The 24,338-nt window shown below is 37.3% G+C and overlaps 1 pseudogene; it reads left to right on the top strand.

Moving 5' to 3' along the window:
* Positions 1-14,788: 14,788 nt before the first annotated feature.
* On the top strand, positions 14,789-14,901 carry LOC116470110 (small nucleolar RNA U13; annotated as a pseudogene).
* Positions 14,902-24,338: the final 9,437 nt, after the last annotated feature.

Here is a 24,338-nt window from a genome sequence, read left to right as displayed (position 1 = left end):
TCCACTTCTCTTCATTCCCACTGTCACAACCCAAGGTCAAGCCCCTATTCCTCTTCTTTGACTATTACCATTAGACTCACTTGTCTCTTTGGTTCTATTTTACCTTTCTGTAAACCACTCTCTACTTGGCAACTTTTCTAAAATATAGACCAAATCATGTCACTCTTCTGTTTAAAATCTTTCATTGCTCTTACAACAAAATCCAGATTCATTAGCACAGTTTTAGAGCTCTTCGTGGCCACTCATCTCGACCTACACTTCTTCCCTCTTGCTTACTCTCCTCTGGCCAGTCTCGTCTCCTTTCTGTCATTCCAACATGCTAAGCTCATTCCCATCTTAAGGCTCTTGCATTGTTGTTCCCTCTGTCTATGTTTTATACAACCAATGGCTTCTCATCCTCCAGGTCTTAGTACAAGGTAGCCTTCTGTGGCCACCTATCAACAAAGTCTGCCCTACTTACACTCCATCCCATCATCCTGCTGATTCTCTCAACAACTTTGCTTAATTCCCTTTTTTTTTCTCTCTATTCCGTGAAGACAGAGACTATTTATATCTTGTTCATGATGCATCCCTTGTACTTTACAGTGCAAGTAATATAGTACTTGATCAATAAACATTTGTTGAAAAACTAAATGAGTGACTTTATCACAGGAAGTTCCATTCCAGGATTTGATCTTAAGTTAGCCAATTACAGACTAAAATCACTTCTCACATTCCTTCTTGTTTTTGGCTCTAGGCTGCAAATCCACAGCTATATAAATTATTGAATGTAACAGGAAGATACAGATGGTTGATCCTCAATAAAACAAGAGAAAACAACAAAACTTCCACGTTAGTGGGAATAAACCACTCCTTCATTCAGTAAATACTGAGCACCTATGCTGTGCCAGATAGCGTCAGGCACCCATAATACCCTGACATTTAGCATAGCACTTGACTGGAACTTACAGTGTGGGAGAGGCAAACGTCAAACATATAAATATGTAATTATACCTTGGATTAACTGCTCTGAAGGAAAGGGAAAATATCTTGTTGAGAATAACAATAGAGCAACAAGGTGGTCAGGAAATGCCTCTCTGAAGAGAAGATAAAACATTTAAGCTGCAACCTGAAGGCTGATGAATGAAAAGTGAAAGGGAGATGGCTCAAGGGAAAGAGTCTGGCCCCCTGGATGGCCTGTATCCATGGATGAGGGAAAGTGAGGTCCCTCACTCCACAGATCATGCAGGGAGCTCTTTGCCACTTTCTCACACACCCTTTTAGCTATAAGGGAAATCAAATTTTTAAAAATGAATTCTTTGTCTAAAGATGTAACTTTTGCACTCCAAGTCTGGGTATTTGGACCTCAGAAGGAATACCAGACAGGTTTCTTCTTTGTTCCAACGGCTTTGTTCTGTATCTTCATTGTGTGTCTTTGACTTCTTGAAGGATTTGAACTGATCTCAAGAACCTCAGCATATCGATCTCTCCCTAGGTGGCATGGATTTGTCTCTCTCATCTCAAGAGAGGAAACCGTTTACCTCTTCTGATTCCTCTGAGTGTCTGACAGCAGCCCATTAGAGTGACACTTAGGCTTTTATGGCATAATTTTCTGGGCACATTTATTTAGGAAAAATACCTTAATTATTTAATAGTCCATAACTCCTGCCAACTCATTATAAAGTCTGGGCATGTAAACCAGATGGGGAAGGAAGAATAAATAAAAGATCAGTGCCCTGCTGGAGCCCCGGGGCACTAATTCTGCTCTGCACAACACCTTCAGTAAGCAACCATTCTTTGGTATGCCAGGAGGGTTCCCCATTCATTATGCTCCCAGTGAGCACTTCCGGGGCTTCCCCCCTTGGACATGGAGGGACCTAAGAAGAACAATGGACAAAACACTGGACTAGGAATCCACACACAGGATCGTAGATCTACTCATTGGTTACTAGAATTTGTCCCTACCTGCTGTGTGACTGTAGGCAACTCTCTTTTTCTTTCTAAATCTCAATATCCCATCTTTTTCTCATAAAATCCAGTCATCAAACCAGACCAAGGGTTTTCTAATGTGTTTTTATCCATAAAACCCTGTCTTCAGAGGAAATTTATATGGAGGTCTAATACAGTAAACAGGTAAAGTGGAGCCCACTTGTACTTTGTCCCCAGAAAATGCTCCTTGGGATGCCCAGTGCTCCTAGAAACACTGCTTGGAAGCCATGAGTTAGAAGCTCTCAAAGTCTTTGATTATAAAGGATTCAGAGATTGGTTTGCCCCATGCTATGGATTGAATTGTGTCTCTCCCACCAGCCCCCAGCAATTCATATGTTGAAGCCTTAATTCCTGATGCTACTGTAATTGGGGATATGGTTTTTAGGAGGTAATGGTTAAATGACATCATGGTGGGTAGGTGCCCAATCCAATAGGATTGGTGGCCTTATAAGAAGAGGAAGAAAGAGCGATACCTCTTTCTCCATGGCGTGTACCAAGAAAAGGCCATTGGAGGACACAGCAAGAAAAAAGCCATCTGCAAGCCAGAAAGAGAGCCCCCACCGGGAATCAAAGGAGCTAGCACCTTGATGTGGGACTTCTCAGCCTCCAGAACTGTGAGAACACATTTCTGTTGTTTAAACCACCTAGTCTTTGGTATTTTGTTAGGGCAGTCTGAACTAATATGTCCCAGCTGTGGAGCCAGTGGCCTCTTGGTCCAAAGATGAGAGTGGCCATCATAACTTTGAATTTGACTCCTTTAATGTCCATAAGTCAGTGTTCCAGTTTGAAGGCAAAGGAATGTCCAGTTCCTCCACAGGACTTCCTCATCTGCTCCAGTTCACAGAGACATCTTTCCTCCCTGGACTCTTCCTGCCCTCGTGTTTTGTTTGATTATCTCTTAATTGAATAAGGATAATCTATGTAACTTAAAATCATATAGGCAGGCAGTTATATCTTTTCAGTGCTCCCACTTAACTCTTATTTTATTCCTCTGTCCAAAAATATTTGTTGACTCCCCAGCAAAATCAAATAAAGATCAAAATTTCACATGCCCCATCCTTGCCTTTATAGCTCCCCTACACATAACCTAGGCAGTGGACCACTCATTCTTCTACACGCTCTGTGTTTTTCTGCTTCTACACATTGTTTACTCTGCTTTTTCATCTGGGACACTACCTACCATCTATGGCTGTCTAAATTCCTCCCACCCATCAAGGCCAAACTCAGATGCCATCTTCTCCATAAAAGCTTCCCTGAAACCTCTAGTTGGAAATATTATTATTACCTCTTCTGCACTTTCATTGCCACTGACTCTGCTGATGGTGGCACATAGCACCCGTTTTTCTGCTTTAGCTATCTGACAGTGTCTTAAATCTCCTTCTAGACTGTAAATGTCTTGAGAACAAGAACCATGTCTTATTCACCTTTTAATCTTATATAGTGCCTGGCATGGTGCCTTGTAATTAGAAGGTACACAATAAATAATGGTTAAATGAATGGATGGATAAATGAATTTGAGTATAACTGTACCTGATTAGGTGAGGAACAACTTAAATATAGATAAAGATTTTAATATGCCTGTGCATGAAAGAGGAAGTATGAACCTGGAATATGTGATGAGCTTGGGGGCAGATGTCAGAGATGAAAAGTGCAGTAACTCATAACACATTCAACAGCTACATGTGTGTTAAGCACTAACCATATCCCAAGAACCGTTATGCTACTGGTGAGCAAAACAGACAACGCTCTTGCCTTCTTGAGACTTGCAGTATAGTGAGAGAAACAGATATTAGGTATACATTTGAATATAATGTTAAATAATAATTATAACAAGTAGCTTGTTATATAAAGAAAAAGAAGACATTACTCTGAAGGAGAATGAGAAGGACACATAATTTAGATTGAAGGGTCAACAAAGGGCTCCTCAAAGACATGGCATTTTATACAAAGGTTAACTAGGTTGAGACCTGAAGGGCCAGTAAGAGTCAGGCAGCCTTAGAGACATACAAGGCCCCAATATAGGAAACCGGTGCCTGCAAGAAACTGCAAAGCCAAGAGGGCCGAAGTGTAGAGGCAGAGGGATTGGTAGGAGAAGAAGATGGAGGACAGATGAGGACTTGATAGTGTGGGGCCCTCCAGGTGAGAAGTCTCTGTTTCTTCTAAGCACAGTAGGAAGTCACTGAAGGATTTCAGCAGAGAAGGAACATAATCCACCCTTCACTTTGACTGCTGCATGGAGAAAGATTGGACCGGCTATAGGGTTAAGTTAGGAGACTGTGGCAGGGAAGAGTTTAGACTAAAGGAGTGGCAGTGGATGTGCAGAGAAGTGACAATATTGGAGAAATATTTTGGGAGATACAATATTTGAGATACAGTTATTGCCACCGAATTTCTTGTATGTATTTTCTTATTTATTGTCAATGTTTCACAATTAGAACATAAGCTCCATGAGGACAAGGACTTGTCTTATACACTGCTGAGTCCCAGTGCCTACAACAGTGCTTGGCATATAGTGTGTATTGGGTAATATTTGTCAAATGAAATTATGATGGAATGACTTATAAATATGAGGTAAAAATGAAAAAGAAGAAGGTGTAGAGAGTGAGTTCCAGGATTGAAGGTGATATTTATTGAAATGAGACAAATGAGGAGAAGCTATTTTGGAGGATAAGATCAAAAACTTATTTTTTGACCTCTTAAGTTTTTTTTTTTTTTTTTTTTTTTTTTTGAGACGGAGTCTCGCTCTGTCGCCCAGGCTGGAGTGCAGTGGCGCAATCTCGGCTCACTGCAAGCTCCGCCTCCCGGGTTCACGCCATTCTCCTGCCTCAGCCTCTCCAAGTAGCTGGGACTACAGGCGCCCGCCACCATGCCCGGCTAATTTTTTGTATTTTTAGTAGAGACGGGGTTTCACCGTGGTCTCGATCTCCTGACCTCGTGATCCGCCCACCTCGGCCTTCTAAAGTGCTGGGATTACAAGCGTGAGCCACCCCGCCCGGCCACCTCTTAAGTTTTCTAGATGCCTGTGAGGTATCCAAATGGTTACTGTTCTGAAGATTCTAATTTAAGTAATAGCTACACAGGTACAGCATCTCAAATCATGGTAACATCTAATATAGAATTTCTTGACTTGGAGAATATAATGGCCAAGGATCTGTGCATAAAGGATTTCATAAACCTGAATGGAAAAAATATTATATCTTCATTTTTACTAACTTCTACCTGAAATTTAGCATTTTTTTCAGTTATGACTGACTGTAGGCAGCAACCTACAGCAGTATATGCAGTACCTGTGACTTTTGTGAACAATAGAATTTACAGATATTTTCATACATGTTACAACCATCACAGATACCTTGCAAGATCATTTGTGCTCATCACTACTTCAACATGATAGAAGTCATTAGACTCACCATTATATCTTCTTATTTAACACACTGATTTTAAAGTATATCTATTGTTATAGTACAAATTTGGTTTTTTATGTTTTAGTTACTGTTTTTCAAAATAACATATTTCCTTTTTTGTCCTGTAGAGTTTACTTAATGTATTTAAAATCATTACTGTGACAAAGGATGCACAGGCTTTGCCAGGTAGCTGGAGGGTCCGTGTCTCAGGATAGGTTAAAAGCCTCTAGGAGGAGGTGGAGGCTGGGTCTGGGGAGGAGGAAGCTACTAGGAAAGCAGGAGCTGTTGGAGGAGAAACAGCCAAGGGGACAGAGAAGCTGACTAGAAAAACTAGATCAGACCAAGGATGAACTAGTTAGGGCTGAGAGAAGCAGGAAGCTATCAAGAACAAATTGGAAAAAGGAGGAAATGAATGAACAGCTTCAGGAGCTGACCAGGGGGCTTCACACCCAGTGGAGACCAGAGAGAGAATTCTGGAAATGGAAGAACGGGGAGCACAAGTTAGGCTGCAGCCTGTGAATGGCTGAGCTTGGGCTGGAGACCCTGGACTACATCTTCCAGAGAGAGGCTGGGGGCTCCCAACCTGGGTATAAGGATGCCTGGGGCAGGCATGTTAGAGAAGGGATCACTGGGCTGGGAGAACAGGGATCCAGGCCCTGCCCTTGACCAACTCTGAGACTTTAGTCCAATCTACGTTCTTCCCTTGGGAGGGTGAAGGGTGGTCTGTTTTCTTATCCTATAGCTGAAGGAGTTGAACTAGAAGATTCCTCAGTGTCCCCTAATACAAACAGTATAGGATTTGGTTACTCTTCTGTTCTGGGCCTGCTGTGATACCAGCTGGCTGGAAGTAGAGTCTCCTGTATTCACCTGGCTGCTCAGAGCCCCTCCCTCCTTTGTTTCCTCCTTGTACATTCTTCAGGCTTCTCTTACGACACCTTGTGGCACTTACCCATTTATAAACCTGTCGTTCCCACTCCCAACCCTACCTATAGACTACGAGCTTTTAAGACTAGGGATTTTGCCTTACAGATTCACTTTTTTTCTCTGCTACCTAACTCACCAAACATTTGCTGAGTGAAAGAATAAATTGATATAACAATTCCATGAATAAATGATACAACAATTTATATACTTTGAGAATAATTATTTGATTGGGACAAGAGTAATTGAAGTGCAAATAGATGGTTAAATATATCAGTGTCTATACTAAAAATGGTCTATAGTCAACAGGTGGTATCAAATTTTGTTCCTGCACTTTACCTACATATTTATCTCCACACCCTAGAGAAAAATAATTTTCATAATAAATTCCCTCTGATCTCTCTCTGGCAAGTGAGGTCTCTACCACCATCCCTATCCCTCCCTCTCCTAGGCCCCCTGGAGGAATGAGTCAAATTCTGATCTCACTGGTCTGATTTCAGGCTATTGATTGGCCCTCTCTTCTGCCTCCTGTCTCAGGAACAATAACTGAACCTGCCCACTCAAGCTTGAAGACCAACTGCAGAGGGGTCCTCCATGGGCTTAAGTTCAAGATGCATGCTCTAATTGACTTTACTCAAAACAGCTGAAGTATCAAACCCTAGCTCAACCAATAACAGAGTGCTTCATGGTTTCCCATTTGCCATGTATGTATATAGCCATCTCAGGCACATTAAGGGAGAATTTGTGGCTAAGTCAAGGCAAGATTTGACTATTCCTAGATCCACCTGGCCTTTAACAGAGAAATCCACATTCCTTTAGATGCTTGAGGGAAAAGCACTCTGAGTCAGAGTATGCTAGTCTTGTGTAGGGTTGGAGAGGTGAAACGAGGAAATAAGAATGCCTCAAAAGCTGTTTAGTTACAAGGAACAGAAAATCACTTCAACTAACTTAAGAAGAGAGACATTTATTTAAAGATACAAGAAAATTCAGAGAAAAAAACTGTATCATGAGGAAAGCAGAAGATAGATGTCACAGAGATAAGAAGTTAGTGAAAGAAAGGTTATGAAGTAGAGATAACAACTGAGGATGGCTCTTTAAGAAATTCAGCAATAAAACAGAGATGTGCATCATTAACCCAAGAGAGTATTGGAGAAGACAATGTTCTCAGAATGCAAATTGAAGGATAGGAGTTAGAGGAGGGGCAATAGGGGAAAGAAAGATGAGATAATTGATAAACAGTAGATGCTCAATAAATACATGCAAATCAATTGAAACCACCTGGGCTGAGGAGAAATGAAGTTAAATGTCTCAAGGGACACTGAGCATATCTTTATCTCTGTCCTACAAGGTAGGCAACTACTTTCTGATTTCTCAAGCGCTGCAGTATGAGACTCAGGCATCACCCTCTGAGGAAACTGACAGCTTTCTCAGGCCACAGCCAGGGGAACAGGCATATTGTTGAAGTCTCAAAGCCACCATGAGTTTCTCATGCCAGCTGCCTTTGATTCCTACATATTATGAGACCAAACAGATTTGAAGAGAGCAAAAAGTAGTCAGGAATAGCCAAGATCACATTTATAAATTGGCATTATGAATTATTACTTGCCAAATACAGTCCCAACAGAGGCTTGTCTTTCTCTTAAAGAGGATTCTTGCTTTTGGGTCAGGACTACAGGAGGTCTGGAGAAGGGGCTAGTAGTTCAATCTAATTATACTAGCCATTGTATAAGAATTAAAGAGGTAAACTGAGTAAATGAGATGTCTTAGAGATATTTTGGTTGCAAGGAACAGATGTTCATTCAAGCTAATTTCAATAAAACAGAATTTATTTTAAAAAAAAGAGAGCGATCTCCTAAAGCAAAATTGTCAGTTGATATGCTCCCATTCTCTCTCTTCCTCCCTCTATCTTCTTTCCACCTCAAACTGCATGTCTTTCACATCTTCCATGTTATCTTCATGATAATATTTCTCTGTCCCTAGGCCAGTTTCTGTACTCATGATCCCACTTTTACACAGTCTGTCATGAATGCCCTCAAATAGTGACCTCAGCCCCTAGTTAATGGAATCTTGCAGGAACGCTCCCACAAATTAATGACTCAATCTCTGCACTCCCATTCTAAATTCCCTACAAGAGCCATCTATTGGCTCTGCTAGGACCAGCTGTCTACACTATGTAATCAGATATTACTGATGTAAAGACACATAGTAATTAAAGCCATCCCTTTTGGACTGTTAATGGGAAGGTTTTCTAAGAATGAGGTGTCATGACGAAGAAATGATTGACACACTTAGTTCAGAGGATCTGGCTGAATGCCACACTGGGCTGAACCTGATTTACCAAGCACTGTGGGAAAAGCTGACTCTGTTTTCTTATCTTCCTTTAGGGAAACTCTGTTCAGATTGGGAGCAAAAGGAGGGAAATGCCTAAAGATCTGCCTAGTAGATTACAACACCTCCGTATTGCTTTATGCCATGCTTCCATTTCCATACCTTATCCTGCCCAAGATGTGAACTAGCCAACACACTGTGACTGGATGGGAACCACTAAGAACTTGTCACTGTATTTGAAGAAGCATAACCCCCTTGGGAAAAGCTGGTGGCCTCAGCTTGTCTTTCTCTGTATTCGACCAAGGCAAACTCATTCTCTCCCTTTCAGATATAGCTCTAATGCCATCTCCTTTGCACTGCTTTCTGCACTCCTCCAGGGAGAGCTGTCACAACTCTGTGCTTCCATTGATCTCTTTTCACATCTTCATTAACCTATTAATACATGATCAACATCTGTCATAAATCTGTCTTTACCAGACTGTGAATCCCAGGGGAAGCATCTGGATACTTATTCCAGTACCATCAGCACACAGCATGACACATGTTGAGTGTTTGATTAGTTTAGTGAGTAAATAAACCAGCAGTGGCCACTCTACATCCATCTAACAGTCTGGCTGGATGCTCCCAGAAACTTGTCGAGGTGTGGTTTGGGGTGATCCCCAATGACTAAGGACATGCCCAAATATCCTGAAGTTGGGAAGATGAAAAGGGGGAGATGTTTGGGTAGAAGAAGAATAGGCTAACTTTCTTTACGTGTCTGAAGGCTTTTCATGTGGAATTAAAATAAAACTTCCAATGAATGACCACAAGGGAAAAAAAAGGATCAGAGGCAAAAGCTCTAGGGAAATAGATTCCATTTCAACATAAGAGTATTCTAAGAGGCAGTAATATCTAAAGATGGATTAGGCTAGCTACAGAGGTGGTAAGCAACTTGTCACAGGGATGCTGAATAACAATACAATTCTGAAGTGGCTCATTGGACAAGATATTTGATTTAGCTTCACTTAAAATTACACAATTAATCTATGTTTATTGTTTAAAAATTTTTAACGGTGAGTGAAAACAAATGCTCTTTATTTCACAACTCAGAGATAATCAGTGCTAAAATGTTGATGCAGGGTACAGTCATCCTTCAGTATCCACAGGAAGTTGGTTGCAGAACACCCGAGGTTACCAAAATTCACGGATGCTCAAGTCCCTTATATCAAATGGTGTAGTATTTGCATATAACCTGTGCACATCCTCCTATAAAATTTAAATCATTTCTAGATTACCTATAATACTTAATATAATATGACTGCTATGTAAATAGTTGTTATACTGTATTGTTTAAGAACAATGATGACAAAAAAAATCTGTACCTGTTCAATACAGATATAGCCATCCTTTTTTCTGAATATTTTCAATCTACAATTGATAGAATTCACAGATGCAGAAGTCACAGATATGGAGAGCTGACTGTATATCTTTATAGACTTTTTCTTTGTATTTAAACACTTAAAATCTATATTTGTCTACAAATATAAAATATATTACTTGTAATTTATTGTATATTAGTAAAACTTTGAGTCTTCTTCGAATCCTACATTACCTTAAAACATCTATGCAATACCACTCATGTTTACTTAAAGTCTTCTTGGAGCTATTTATTCACCAGAGGTAGAGTAGTAAATACTCATTTGTATTTATGTATTAATTACTGATGACCCCTTGTGATATAGCCAGGCACAGTGAAAGCAGTACTTATTGAGTTACAGGTTAAGAGATCTGGATTCTAGTCTCAAGTAAGGTACTTATTGGCTGTACAACTTATCTCAGTCTTAGTTTACCCAGCTGTAAAATGCAGAGTCTGGATGAGGTAACCCAAAATCTTCTTTTGGGGGTTAATTAGTTCACTAGTAAATGAGCACAATACTCTGAAAATCACTTAGGGGGCTACAGATTGGTAAAATGTTTTCTAGAAGCTTACAGTTTCATTGAGAACTTACATACATGAAATTGTTGAGTAAAAATCTAAGATCATCGTTGATGAAAGTGCCAAAAATCATAGTAGGAGTAAGTTATAGTGTGGTGAGCCTATTTCACCACTAGCACTGATGATTTCAAGTTCATATTACTAGAAATCACTTCTATAGAGGATACTGTGTGTACTGCCTACATTTCACCTTTGGGAGTGCGATACTTAACACCCCAACTACCAGGAGTGTAGACTGTAGATAATTTACAGCTAAATCCCTCTCCAGAATTTTCTTTTGGCCAAAGAGAGCCTCCTTGCCCATGGTTATGCCACCTTCCTAAGGGCAGCCCACACTCAGTGATCAGTCAGTGTGGGGCTTAGCCCCCTTGTCTGAATTTGAGACAACTCTGAAAGGCCACTTCAGCTTCAGAGGTCCCCATAGGATCGGCTAGTAGCTCTCTTCTCAGTGCACTGCAGTTTAGATTTTTCACTCTGCCCAGTGCTGCTCCTGTCAGTTGTTGTTCCTGAGTGTGTACCCCAATAAACCTCCTGCATGAAAATCTACATCTAAAGATGTGTTTCCAGGGAACCTGACCTATGAAAACCACCTTTTATTTATCCTAAAATTTAAAAAATCAAGCTACAGATCCACAGATCCAAGAAGCTCTATAAGTCCTGAGCAGAAGAAACATAAAGAAAACCACACCAAAGAACATCAAAAATCATCACATTGTTGGAAACTAGTAATAGAGATAAAATCTTAAAATAAACCAAAGGAGGGTGGGGGTGGGAGGAGCTATATTACATACAGGGGAACAAAACTTAGAATTACAACAGATTTCCCATCTGAAATAGTGCAAGTCAGAAGATAGTGGAGTCACATCTTTAAACAACTGAAAGGAAAAGTCCTGTCAGTATAGAGTTCTGTACAGAGTTAAAATGTCTTTTAATAAAAGAAGGCAAAATAAAGCATTTTTAAGGTATACAAAAACTGAGATAATTTATCACCAGAGGAGTAGCACTGTAAGAAATGTTCAGATTTCTTACAGGAAGGAAAACAATGCCAGATGCAAATTAGGATCTGCACAATGGAATGGAGAGTACCAAAAACGGTAAATATGAGAGTGAATATAAAAGATGTGTTTTCTTATTTCTAAATCTCTTTAAAACATAACTGACTGTTTAAAGTAAAAATATTAACAACACATTTGGGGTCTTTTTAAACATATGTAAAAGTAAAATGTGTAACAACAAAGACATAAAGGCCAGGAGGGAAAAATAAAAATGGAACCATTTACTATTATACAGTTCTTATATAATGTGTGTAATGGTTAATATTATTTGAAGGTAGACTGTGTTAAATTAAAAGTATGTACTACAAACCCTAGAACAACCACTGAAAAACGAAAGCAAAAGCAAAGCAAATAAATCAATAAAGAAGATAAATTGATCATAAAAGATATAAAATTATTTTTTTAAAGTCAATAAAAGTAAAACTAAAGGAGGGGGAACAAGAACACATGAGTCAAATAAAAAAGAAATATTATGGTGGCAAACTTAAACCCAACTATATTGATCATCATAGTGTAAACACGTGGATTAAAAGGCAAGATTATAAGAAAGCATTAAAATACGTAAGGTTAAGAGAACAAAACTAGAATTCTGTGTCCTGCAAATAAAAACTGAGAAAATTTTCCACCAGTAGACATGGTCTGCAAGAAAAAGTAAAAGTTCTTCAGAGAAAGGAAAAGCATATATGTCAGAAACTTGAATCTACATAAAGAAAGAGCACTAGAGAAAGAATAAATGAAGCCATAATAAAATCTTTAGTTTTCTTATTCTTATCTGATCTAATAAATAACTGGTAGCTCAAAATAAAGATAGCAACAATTCTTTAGGTTATTATACCTTATGGATAAGTAAAATGAATAACAGCAATGATATAAGGAATAGAAGGGAGAGATCAGAAATATCTTCCAATGCCAACACTATTTGTGAAGCAGTATAGTGTTACTTGAAAGTGGTCTCAGAGTAGTTGTAAATGTGTATTGCAAACACTAGGACAATTACTAAACTAATTTTTGGAAAAGAAGTATAACTGATAAGCTGAGAGAGGAGAGAAAATGAAATTATATAAAATGTTCAATTAAGATCGGAGATGGCAGCAAAAGAAAGGAAGATTTAAAAAGAGTCCAATAATAGAAAACAGTTACAAATTTGGTAGATATTTGTCCAACTATATCAATAATCACTTCCAGTGGAAATGGTTTAAATACAGCAATTAAAAGACAGAAACATCAGAGTGGGTTTTTTATAAAAAAAAAAAACACCCATCTATAAGTTGTCTATAAGAAATCTTTTGAACATAAAGATGCATATAGATTAAAAGGAAAGGAATGGAGGCAGGGCAGGGGGAGGAAAGAATTAGTGTTTAACGGATATAGAGTTTCAAGTTTGCAAGATGAAAAAATTCTAGAGATTAATTGCACAACGATGTAAATAGGCTTAACTCTACTGAACTGTACACTTAAAACTGGCTACAATGGTAAATTTAATGTTATGTGTTTTTTGCTCCAACAAAAAAGTAAAACAATGGAGAAATCTATAACATGCTAACACTAATTAAAAGAAAGTAGGAGTAGCTATATTAATTTCAGACAAAGCAGACTTCAGAACTAGAAAAATTAGCCCTGATAAAGAAGTCAATTAATCAAGAAGACATAACAATAATAAATATTTATGTGCCTAATAACAGAGCTCTAAAATGCATGAAGCAGAAATAAAAGTGCAGAAAGAAATTGACAAATCCACAATTATTGTCAGTGATTTCATACTGCTATCTAAATAATTGATAAACCCCATAAATAGAAAATAAAGATATAGAAGACATGAATAACACTATCAACCAACTTGACCTGACATTTATAGAATATCCTATCCAACAGAAGAAAATACATTCCTTTCAAGTGTATACACTAAATATTTACCAATATTTACCATATTCTACATCATGAAACAAGTCTCAAAAAATTTAAAACGATTAAAATAATCCAGAGCATGTTCTCTAACCACAATGGAATTTAAATAGATACCAATAAAAAAATGAAAAAGATCCAAATATTTGGAAACTAAGAAACCTCCTTTTAAGTAACCCATGAGCCAAACAATAAATTGCGAGGAAAATCAGAAAATATTCTGACTGAAAAAAAAAAGAAAACACAACATATTAAAATTTCTCCTTGAAAAAACAGGTAAAGCAGGGCTTACAGGATAATTTGTAGCATTAAAATCTTATATTAGAAAAATAGAAAAATTTAAAATCGGTGACTAAGCTTCCTCTTTAAGAAACTAGAAAAATAAAACCAAACCCAAAGTGAAAGGAAGTAAGTAGTAAAGAGTGGAAATCAATGAAATAGAAAACAGGAAAATAATGGAGAAAAACCAATGAAATCAAACCTCTTTCTTTAAAAATAAAAATAAAAATGATAACCTTATAGACAGGCTGATCAGGAGAGAGACAGAACAAATTACCAATATCACCTTGAATGAGAGAAGGGCCATAACTATAGATCTTACCAACATTAAAAGGAGACCAAACAAATATAAAAATTTTATGTCAATAAATATAACTTTAGATAAGATAGAAATGGGAAAATGAAATCATATAAAATTAAAATTGGAGAAGGCAGAAGATTAATGGAAGATTTAAAAAGAGTGCAAGAATAGAAAACAGTTACAAATTTGGTGGATATTTATCCAACTGTACCATTAATCACTTTAAATGTGAATGGCTTAAACTCCTTTGAAGACACAAACTGTCAAAACTCACTAAAAAAGAAATAGCCTGAATAGCCCTGTATCTATTAAAGAAATTTGGGTTTGTAGTTTTAAATTTTCCCATAAAGAAAACTCTAGGTCTAAATAACTTTACTGAAGAATTCTACCAAAACGAAGAAATATGTAATATTTATTCTACATAAACTCTTCCACAAAATAAAATTTGAGGGAGCACCCTGAAATCATTCTATTACTTAAGCATTATCTTGATCCCAAAACCAGGTGGTTATTCTAAGAAAACTAACCTACAAACTAATTTCCACCATGAACATAGAAGCAAAAATCCTTAACAAAATTTAAGCAAATTGAGTCCAGCAATATATAAAAAAGCTAATACATCATGACCAAGTGGAGTTTATCTCCAGAATGCAAGATCAGTTTAACATTAAAAAAAATGTATCAAAGCGTGATGATTTTGTTTTCACACTCATGTGTGAGATGTGCCTCCCTTGAACTTTGTTACATTGGCACTTTACCCATTTGACATGGGGGGAAGAAAGAAAATGAAAAAAAAAATCAGCGTAGTGGTCATACTAACATTCTAAAAGGAAAATCATATGATAATCTCAATAGTTACACAAAAATCATTTGCCAAAATTCAAAACACACATTCATGATAAAAACTCTCAGTGAACTTAGAAGGGAACTTTCTCAACTTGGTAAAGGTCATGCATGGGAAACCTACAGCTAGCGTAATAATAAATAATGAAAAGCTAAGTTTTTTATCCTAAGATCAGAAGCAAAGAAAAGATGTTTTCTCTCCCTATTCCTAGTCAACAGAGTACTGGACATACGAGCCACGTGCAATTCGGCTAAAGAAATAAATAGCACCCAGACTGGAAAAGAAGAAATAGAACTATTCTAAAACTAACTTTCTCCAATTTCATTAGCCATGATACTTGGGTACAAACTTAAGTAGGATGAGGCTCAGGGACTCAACCTCTCTCTATTCTTGGTTCTGAGCTGCCTCCCACCAGGCAAAAGGAGTCGTTCATATGGCATACAAGAAGAGCCTGTGAGGTGTGGTGCCACAGCCTCACAGTGATAACACTGGAGCGTTTGCCTGACCTTGCCCTCTGCACACGCTGCTTTCAGGAACACTTCAGAGTTGTCAATGTCTGGCACAGACAGCCAGGGACTCAAAAACCTAGGTACCTGTCACGTCTTGCTCACTCTTTCCATTACCAGAACTGTCATATGCCACATAACAACGTTTTGGTCAATGACAGACCATGTGAAATGGTCCCATGTGACATGGTCCCAATGACAGACCATGTGACATGGTCCCATAAGATTAAAATGGAGCTGAAAACTATTCACAATAGCAAAGAGTTGGAACCAACCCAAATGTCCAACAACGATAGACTGGATTAAGAAAATGTGGCACATATACACCATGGAATACTATGCAGCCATAAAAAATGATGAGTTCATGTCCTTTGTAGGGACATGGATGAAACTGGAAACTATCATTCTCAGTAAACTATCGCAAGGACAAAAAACCAAACACCGCATGTTCTCACTCATAGGTGGGAACTGAAAAATGAGAACTCATGGACACAGGAAGGGGAACATCACACTCCGGGGACTGTTGTGGAGTGGGGGGAGGGGGGAGGGACAGCATTAGGAGATATACCTAATGCTAAATGATGAGTTAATGGGTGCAGGAAATCAACATGGCACATGGATACATATGTAACAAACCTGCACATTGTGCACGTGTACCCTAAAACCTAAAGTATAATAATAAAAAATAAAAAATAAAAAAATAAAAAATAAAATAAAATAAAATGGAGCTGAAAAATTTCTATCTTCTAGTGATGTCATCACCCTGGTAATGTTGTAGCATGATTACTTTACTTTTTTCATAAATTTGGTGTAGCCTAAGTGGATAGTGTTTATAATGTCTACAGTAGTGTACAGTACTGTCCTAGGCCTTCAGGTTCACACACCACTCACTCACTGACCCACCCAGAGCAACTTCCAGTCCTCAAGCTCTATTCATGGTAAGTGCCCTATATAAGTATACCATTTTTTGTCTTTTATATCACATTTTACTGTACGTTTTCTACGTTTAGATGCACATACACTTACCACTGTGTTACAATTGCCTACAGTATTCAGTACAGTAACATGTGGTAGAGGTTTGTAGTCTAGGAGCAAAAGGCTCTGCCATATAGCCTAGGTTGTCTAGTAGGCTCTACCATCTAGGTTATGCAAGTGCACTCCATAACGTTCCCACAGTGATGAAATTGCCTAACAATGCATTTTCCAGAATGGATCTCCATTGTTACATGGTGCATGACTATATTGTGATTACCCTACAGAGGCAGAATGAGCCATCCCTCCTCACCCAGAATTTGCTTCCAGATGTCAAGATTGATGACGCCATACACCCACATGCCAAGAGGGTAAAAATGTTTATTCTTCATATAATGAGGTTCTCTGGGAAAAGCAGGATAGACGTCCAAGTAGGGTCAAAAATGGTTTTTAGAGAGAGTAGCCAGGGACAACTGAGTTGGAGTTTTATGGTGATTATGAAGTGGGGCTGGGGTGAGGGCCTGGGCTTGCATGGTTTGAACTTCCCACTGATACGAAAGCAAAAAGCACCCTGGCTCTCTTATAAGCCTCCCCAGATGAGAAAGTAGAAAGAGAAAAGGGATTGGTGGGGCTAGGAAGCTGTCAGCAGTCAAACACCACAAATGGAGTCAGATTCTTTATTACACCAAAACTATCAGTAATTCCTTTAAAGAGCTGCCTCCCAACTCTCTACCCTCAGTATGATGAGCATCCCCCCAAGCTCTCACTCCAGAAACACCTGTCTTGGGAACAGCAGGCCATGGGAGTGGGAGTATCACTCTCACACAAGGAACAGCCATAAGGTGACAGAACCTAATGAGCTTGCAGGGAATATTTAAATTGCTAAACAACATAGTATATTTACTACCGCATTTATCCCTAAGCATTTGTGGTAAAAATCAAACTGATGCCATTATGTGGTCCTCTGGTGGCATGTACTTGGAAGCTCTCCTTTTTTAGCCAAAATTGATTTGAGGTTGTGTATACTTCTGTCTTTCAAACAGCAATTGAAAATCTGAATGGTGGGGAATTAAGCAGAGAAAAAGGGAGGAGCTTAATGCAAGGGCAGGAAAGAATCTGTTCAGCTACCCCTGGGATATGGTTATGACAGCCTCATCTGTCTCTGCTGTCCTATTACAGGGACTATCAGCAGCATAGTGTGAAAGAAAGCACCTCAGCTTTGAAGTCAACTGACAATTTCAACTCTGGCTCAGTCACTTAATAGTGACCTTAAGAAATTTATTTTCTTATAACCTTGTTTGTATCATCTATAAATTAGGGATAGCAACCCCTACAACAGTAAGATTTTTATAAGGAATAGATTATAAAGTTTGTGTAAGTTTCCAGTATAATGTGTGCCACATATATAATAGGTACTCAGCAAATGTTAGTGCGTTTCTACCACCGTACTCATCCTTAGGACAACCACCAATAACAAAGAATTGTGGGTTTTAAGAAACATCCATGTTTCTTATCTCTCCATTATTCTATCCACGGTGCATACATTGCTCTCCAAAATTACCAAAAAAAGATCATCTTGTCTGCACTCTAAAACCTCCAGGAACTCACCACCTCCTCAGCACATTCCATCTTCCAGACATTCTAACAGAAAGCTCTCTCTTAAACCAAACTGAAATCTGGCTTGCCATGGCACAGAATCTTCCAAAGAGCTGTTAATAGAAAAGTATTCTGGAAGATGCTAGCAGTTGAGTAGAAAATAAAGGAAGCGCTTGATTTCAATTCCTGACCATATTTCAGACCAGAAATCTTGAAAAACCACCAACGTACAAAGAACCCAAGAAGGCAGTGTGAAATATTTTCAGATATGTTTTTTGTTTGTTTGTTTTGCTTTGCTTTGTTTTGTTTTGTTTTCTTGGAGACAAGCTCTCACTCTGTTGCCTAGGCTGCCATCATAGCTCACTGTAACCAAACTCCTGGGCTCATGCTATCCTCCCATCTCAGCCTCCTGAGTAGCTGGGACTAGATGAATGCCACCATGCTCAGCTTATTTTAATGTTTTTTTGTTTGTTTGTTTTTGTTTTGTTTGTTTGTTTGTTTTCAGAAATGAGGTCTCACTGTCTCCAACTCCTGAACTCAAGCAATCCTCCCCACTTGGCCTCTCAAAATGCTGACATTACAGGTGTAAGCCACCATGCCCAGCCTCAAATATGTTTTTAAATGAATAATGCATAGCAGAGGTGACATGACGATAAAGAAAGTCCTCAAAAATCAAAAAGACATAAAACACCAACCCAGAGAGGTGTGAGTGCTGAGCAGCCAGTTGCCCTGAGGACACCTGCTCATCACTGGCAAACTGAAGTTTCCTTTTTCAATCAGCATTTTCCAGGAGAAAAGGAAAAAAAAAAAAAAGGCCCTGGGCTTATAAAAGGTAAGAAGTTAATCTAAGGCCGCTGCATAAATTGGAGACCCTTTAAAGCTCAGTGAAAGGCTGGGTAAGGTGGCTCACGCCTGTAATCCCAACACTTTGGGAGGCTGAGGCAGGTGGATTAAGAATAAAAAACTTACCAACATTAGATTTTGACAAATTAAGATCACATGTTATAATTTTAAAGGTAACCACTCAAATAATAGAAATAGAATGCATAACATCTAAACTAGTGGAGGATAAAAATGCAAAGATTTTAAAAACCCAATCCAAAAGAAAATAAAAAAGAAGATAAAAGGAAAAACAGAATATTGGAGAGAACAGAAAGCACAAAACAAGTGGTAAATTTGGAATGAAATATATTTGTAATAACATTAAGCATAAATAAACTATATTGTTCAGTTAAAAGAGAAATATAAAGACAGACTAGATGAAGAAACAAAATCTAACTAAATATGAGGACACTGAAAGATGGAAAGAAAAGGTCGGGCGCAGTGGCTCATGCCTGTAATCCCAGCACTTTGGGAGGCCAAGACAGGTGGATTACCTGAGGTTGGGAGTTCGAGACCAGCCTGACCAACATGGAGAAATCCCGTCTCTACTAAAAATACAAAATTAGCCGGGCATGGTGGCCAATGACTGTAATCCCAACTACTCAGGAGGCTGAGGCAGGAGAATTGCTTGAACATGGGAGGCAGAGGTTGTAGTGAGCCGAGATCACACCATAGCACTCCAGACTGAGCAACAAGAGTGAAACTCTGTCTCAAGAAGGAAAGGAAGGGAAGGGAAGGGAGAAAGAGAGAAAGAGAGAGAGAGAGAAAGAAGAAAGAAAGAAGAAAGAAAGAAAGAAAGAAAGAAAGAAAGAAAGAAAGAAAGAAAGAAAGAAAGAAAAGAAAGGGAAAGAAAGAAAGAAAGAAAGAAAGAAAGAAAGAAAGAAAGAAAGAAAGAAAGAAAGAAAGAAAAATGGTGAAAAAGATACATTTTGCTAATACCAACCATAGTAAAGCTGGTAGATTTCTGCTTCCAACCAAGATGGAGTAACAGGAACCAGATTTACCCTCGTGCCAGAAACAACCAAAAAACCAACAAACTACATGAGAAAAAAAAAAAGCCAAAACCCTGCACATCAGGTAACAAAGGACAATGATCCCTGAGAGATAGAAAACAAATAAGATGAAACTTACACCTGCCCAAGCTTGCTGCACTGAGAGAGATGCCAGGGCATGGTGTCTCTTTAGCATTCAAGATTATTGATCATCATAATGCATGTGAGGACACAACACAAAGCCAGGAAAAGAATCACCTGAAAGGACTAGAAGTGACAGTGCGCAGCAATCACAAACAGCTAAGAATAATGACTCTTCCAACAGCCAGACTGGAAAGCCTCAGGACTCACAGGGTATTGAGCACATTGCACAGAAAGGTCCTGCCTTAATAATGGGGACTAGATAGCCCTACACTGAGCACCACTCTGTTCCCACCTGACAAATCATACAAGCAAAGTCCTGAAAGGATCAGTTTCCAAGTGATTTAAATGCATCTTAGAACAAAGCTCAAGAATACTGGAAATAATTCAAAAATAACCAGCATCAAATAAGGTAAAGAATACAATGTATGGCATCCAATTAAAAATTACCACCCATACAAAGAAGCAGGAAAATATGACCCATACTGAGGAGAAAAATCGATAAGCCAAAGCTGATCCAAAACTGATACAGATGTTAGAATTAGCAAACAAGAATGTTAAAATAGCTATTGTCACTGGTTTCATATGTTCAAAAAGTTAAGTGGAGACATAAAAGACATTAAAATATTCCAAATGAACTTCTAGAGATGAAAACTGCAACATATGAGATGAAAATATACTGGATGAGTTTAACAGCAGATTAGCATAAAATAAGAAAAAAATAGTGAACTTGAAGACATAACAATAGAAACTATCAAAAAAGAAAAGCAGTGTGCAAAAAAATCAAAGACAGGCTGGGCCCAGTGGCTGATGTCTGTAATCCTGGCAATTTGGGAGGCCGAGGTGGGCAGATCACTTGAGGTCAGGAGTTCGAGACCAGCCTGGCCAACACAGTGAAACCCTGCCTCTACTAAAAATACAAAAATTAGCCAGGAGCGGTGGCAGGCACCTGTAATCCCAGCTACTCGGGAGGCTGAGGCAGGAGAATCACTTGAACCCAGGAAGCAGAGGTTGCAGTGAGCTGAGTTTGCACCACCTCAGTCCAGCCAGGGTGACAGATATGCTGCCTCAAAAAAAAAAAATCAAAGAGAATTTTAAAATATATTGATTGTGGTGATGATTTCATGGGTGTATATATAATATCAAAATCTATCAAATTATATACTTTAAATATGTACAGTTTATTGCATGCCAGTTATACCTCAAGAAATCTGTTTTCAGAAAAAGTTGTGCAGCTATATTAATATCCATCAATAAATTTTAATATATAAAGTAAAATGAAAATTAAAGAGGCACACTTAATAATGATCATTTCAATTTACCAGAAACATATAACACTAAATTTGTGTGTATATAATAACACGACCTCAAAATACAGAAAGCAAATTTTGACAGAACTACAGAAGACAAATCATTATGGAAAATCTTAATGTTTCTCTTTCCATAACTGATAGAACAAATAAATCCAGTGAAGCTATAAAATATTTTAATAATTTGATTAACAAACTTGACTTAACAGTCATATGTAGAACACTGTATTCTACAACTATATAATAAAGATTCTTTTCAAGCACACATAGAAGAATTATAAAAAATATAAGAACATGTACTTGGCTGTTAATCAGGTTTCAACAATTTCAAAGGATGGAAATCATACAGACTGTGTTTTCCGATTACAATGCAATTAAGCTAAATATGACTAACAAACATTAAAAATATTTATCATATTTAGAAATTAAGCAATATACTTCTAAATAGCCTGAAGATTAAAAAATTATAATGAAAACTTAGAAAATATTATAGTCTTCATGATAGTAAAAATACCATGTATCAAAATTTATAAGATGTAGCTAAGCAATATTTATGAAAAGTTTAGAAAACAAGAAAGGCTGAAAATTATTAACTAAATATCTATCATGAGAAGTTTTATAAAAGCCTTTTATAAAAGCATTAACCCAAAGAATGGAAAAGAAAAATAATAATAAAAGTAAGAGCAGGAATCAATAAAATAGAATACAAACGTAAAATAGAATAGTCAAAGCCAAAAGCTGCTTATTTGAGAAAAACAAGTTAATAAACCTTTAAACAACAAAAGAGAGAGATAGAAAAAAGGCACAAATAAACGTTAAAAGTGAAAATGGAGACTTCATTGCAAATCTTACAGATATTAAAAAGGTATTATAAATAACCTTATTCCAGTAAATTTGGAAATTTAGATATAATGGATAAATTTCTAAAACAATAAAATTTAGCAAACTGAACTTGAAATAGAATATACAAATAGTCCTATAACCATTAAGTAAACTGAATTTGTAGTCCTCAATTTTCCCAAAGAAAACTCCAGTTTCAAATAATTTCACTGGTAAATTCAATAAAATATTCAAGGAAGAAAAAATTTTATCTTTTTTTACACATATATTTTTTAGAGAATAAAAAGAGAGGACATAGTCCCCAACGCATCATATGAGGTACCTTGATATCCATACCAAAACCCAAAAAGGCAAATATTATTTTAAAAAGTCATAGGCCAATCTTAGTATGAATATAGATGCAAAACTCCTAAACAAATACTGGTAAACTGAATCTAACAATTCATGGGCAAGTCTTGCTTTGCACAGTTCAGAAACGCAGACATTTCAGTTACTAAAGTTTAAATAATACCAGTCCTCAAATATAGTAATTGCTAATAATTACATAAATACAAAATTCACTGTAGGTCTTCAGTCCACAAATCACTATGTAAATAACAGATTGCAGTATGATTGGTGACTAATCATATAACTGCCTTCAAAATGTGTTGGTGATTGGTCACTGCACATTTGTTATTCAGGTCACACACAGACAGCAAAGCATGTAGTTGTGTTGCCTTTTTGTCTCTCAGTGATAAGCTCATGTGACATAAAAATGGATAGTTTTAAAAGGGAATAGGCCAACAAAGATGAAACAGCAGCAAAGAAATGAAAAGTGATAATACTGAAAGTGAAATTCAAAGAGAATGCAAATAAAGTTGTGAAAGAAATAGAGGGTCATAGGAATGTTGACACTGCCTCCTTCGAGAAACTATACATAGACAATCAGAGAAACTTAGTGAAGACAAACTTACTGACATAAACAAGGAAGGTGGTTGTGATGAAAAGGATGAAGAGGTCCCAGAGAAAGTGACACTAGTGACAAATTTTACATTAAAAAAGCTCTCAGAGATATTTCACAAAATTGAAAGCATAAGAAACAAAATGTTGGAAGTTAGCCCAAACCTAAAAAGGCATATGACAATTGTCCAAGGCATATAAAAGGTGCTTGCTTCAAAAATTATATAACCATAAGACAGCAAGCACTGTTCAAACTACTCTTTGATCAGCTTTTTTGAAAAGAAATAAAACATTTTAATGCTCAATGTTTCTGTGTTTTATAGTGTACTCAATAAGCATCACTTTTACTATTTTTTCATTTCTCTATATAACAAACAGACAGTTTTTAATGTTTTGAAAAAATTTTTAAAGATCACAGAAAAATTGTAATTTTTTCTATGGATTAAGATTGCTTTGCACGGTTTCAGCTTGCATAATCACTTTTACAATTGTGTACCACCACACAAAGTGAGAACTGTTTATATACATATATATTTGTAACAGTCATGACCAAGTTATATGTGTTTTGGGAATGCAAGACTAATTTAACATTAGAAAACCCATCAGCTAATTCACTATAGTAACAAAATAATAAAAAAAGGGATCATCACAGAGATTTCAGAAAAGTCTTTGAGAAATTGTAACTCCAATTTAAGATAAAAACTCATAGCTAACTAAGAATAGAAAGGAATTACCATAATTTGATAAAGAATAAAAAAACTAAACAAATAGGAAGCACAAAATCCATAGTAAAAATAAATCCAAATGTATAATTCATCACACTAAATGTAAATGGAATAAACAAAAATTGTGAGACCCAGTGTATTTTAAAATGCCCTTTAAGACAAACTTCATCTGTTCTCATTTACTTGTGGGAGCTAAAAATTAAAATAATTGAATTCATGGTGATAGAAAGTAGAATGATGGTTACCTAAGGCTGGGAAGAGTAGTGCGGGGGTGAGGTAGGGAGTGGGGATGGTTAATGGGTACAAAAAAAATAGAACTAATGAATAAGACCTAATATTTGAAAGCACAATAGAATGACTATAGTCAATAATAATGTAATCGTACACTTAAAAATAACTAAAAGAGTATAATTGGATTGTTTCTAATACAAAAGCTAAATGCTTGAGGTGATGGATAC

This window comes from Hylobates moloch, unplaced genomic scaffold, assembly GCF_009828535.3.
Source record: "Hylobates moloch isolate HMO894 unplaced genomic scaffold, HMol_V3 SCAFFOLD_5, whole genome shotgun sequence".
NCBI lineage: Eukaryota > Metazoa > Chordata > Mammalia > Primates > Hylobatidae > Hylobates > Hylobates moloch.
The sequence above is the reverse complement of the archived record's forward strand: the minus strand, read 5'-3'. Positions and strand labels throughout refer to the sequence as shown.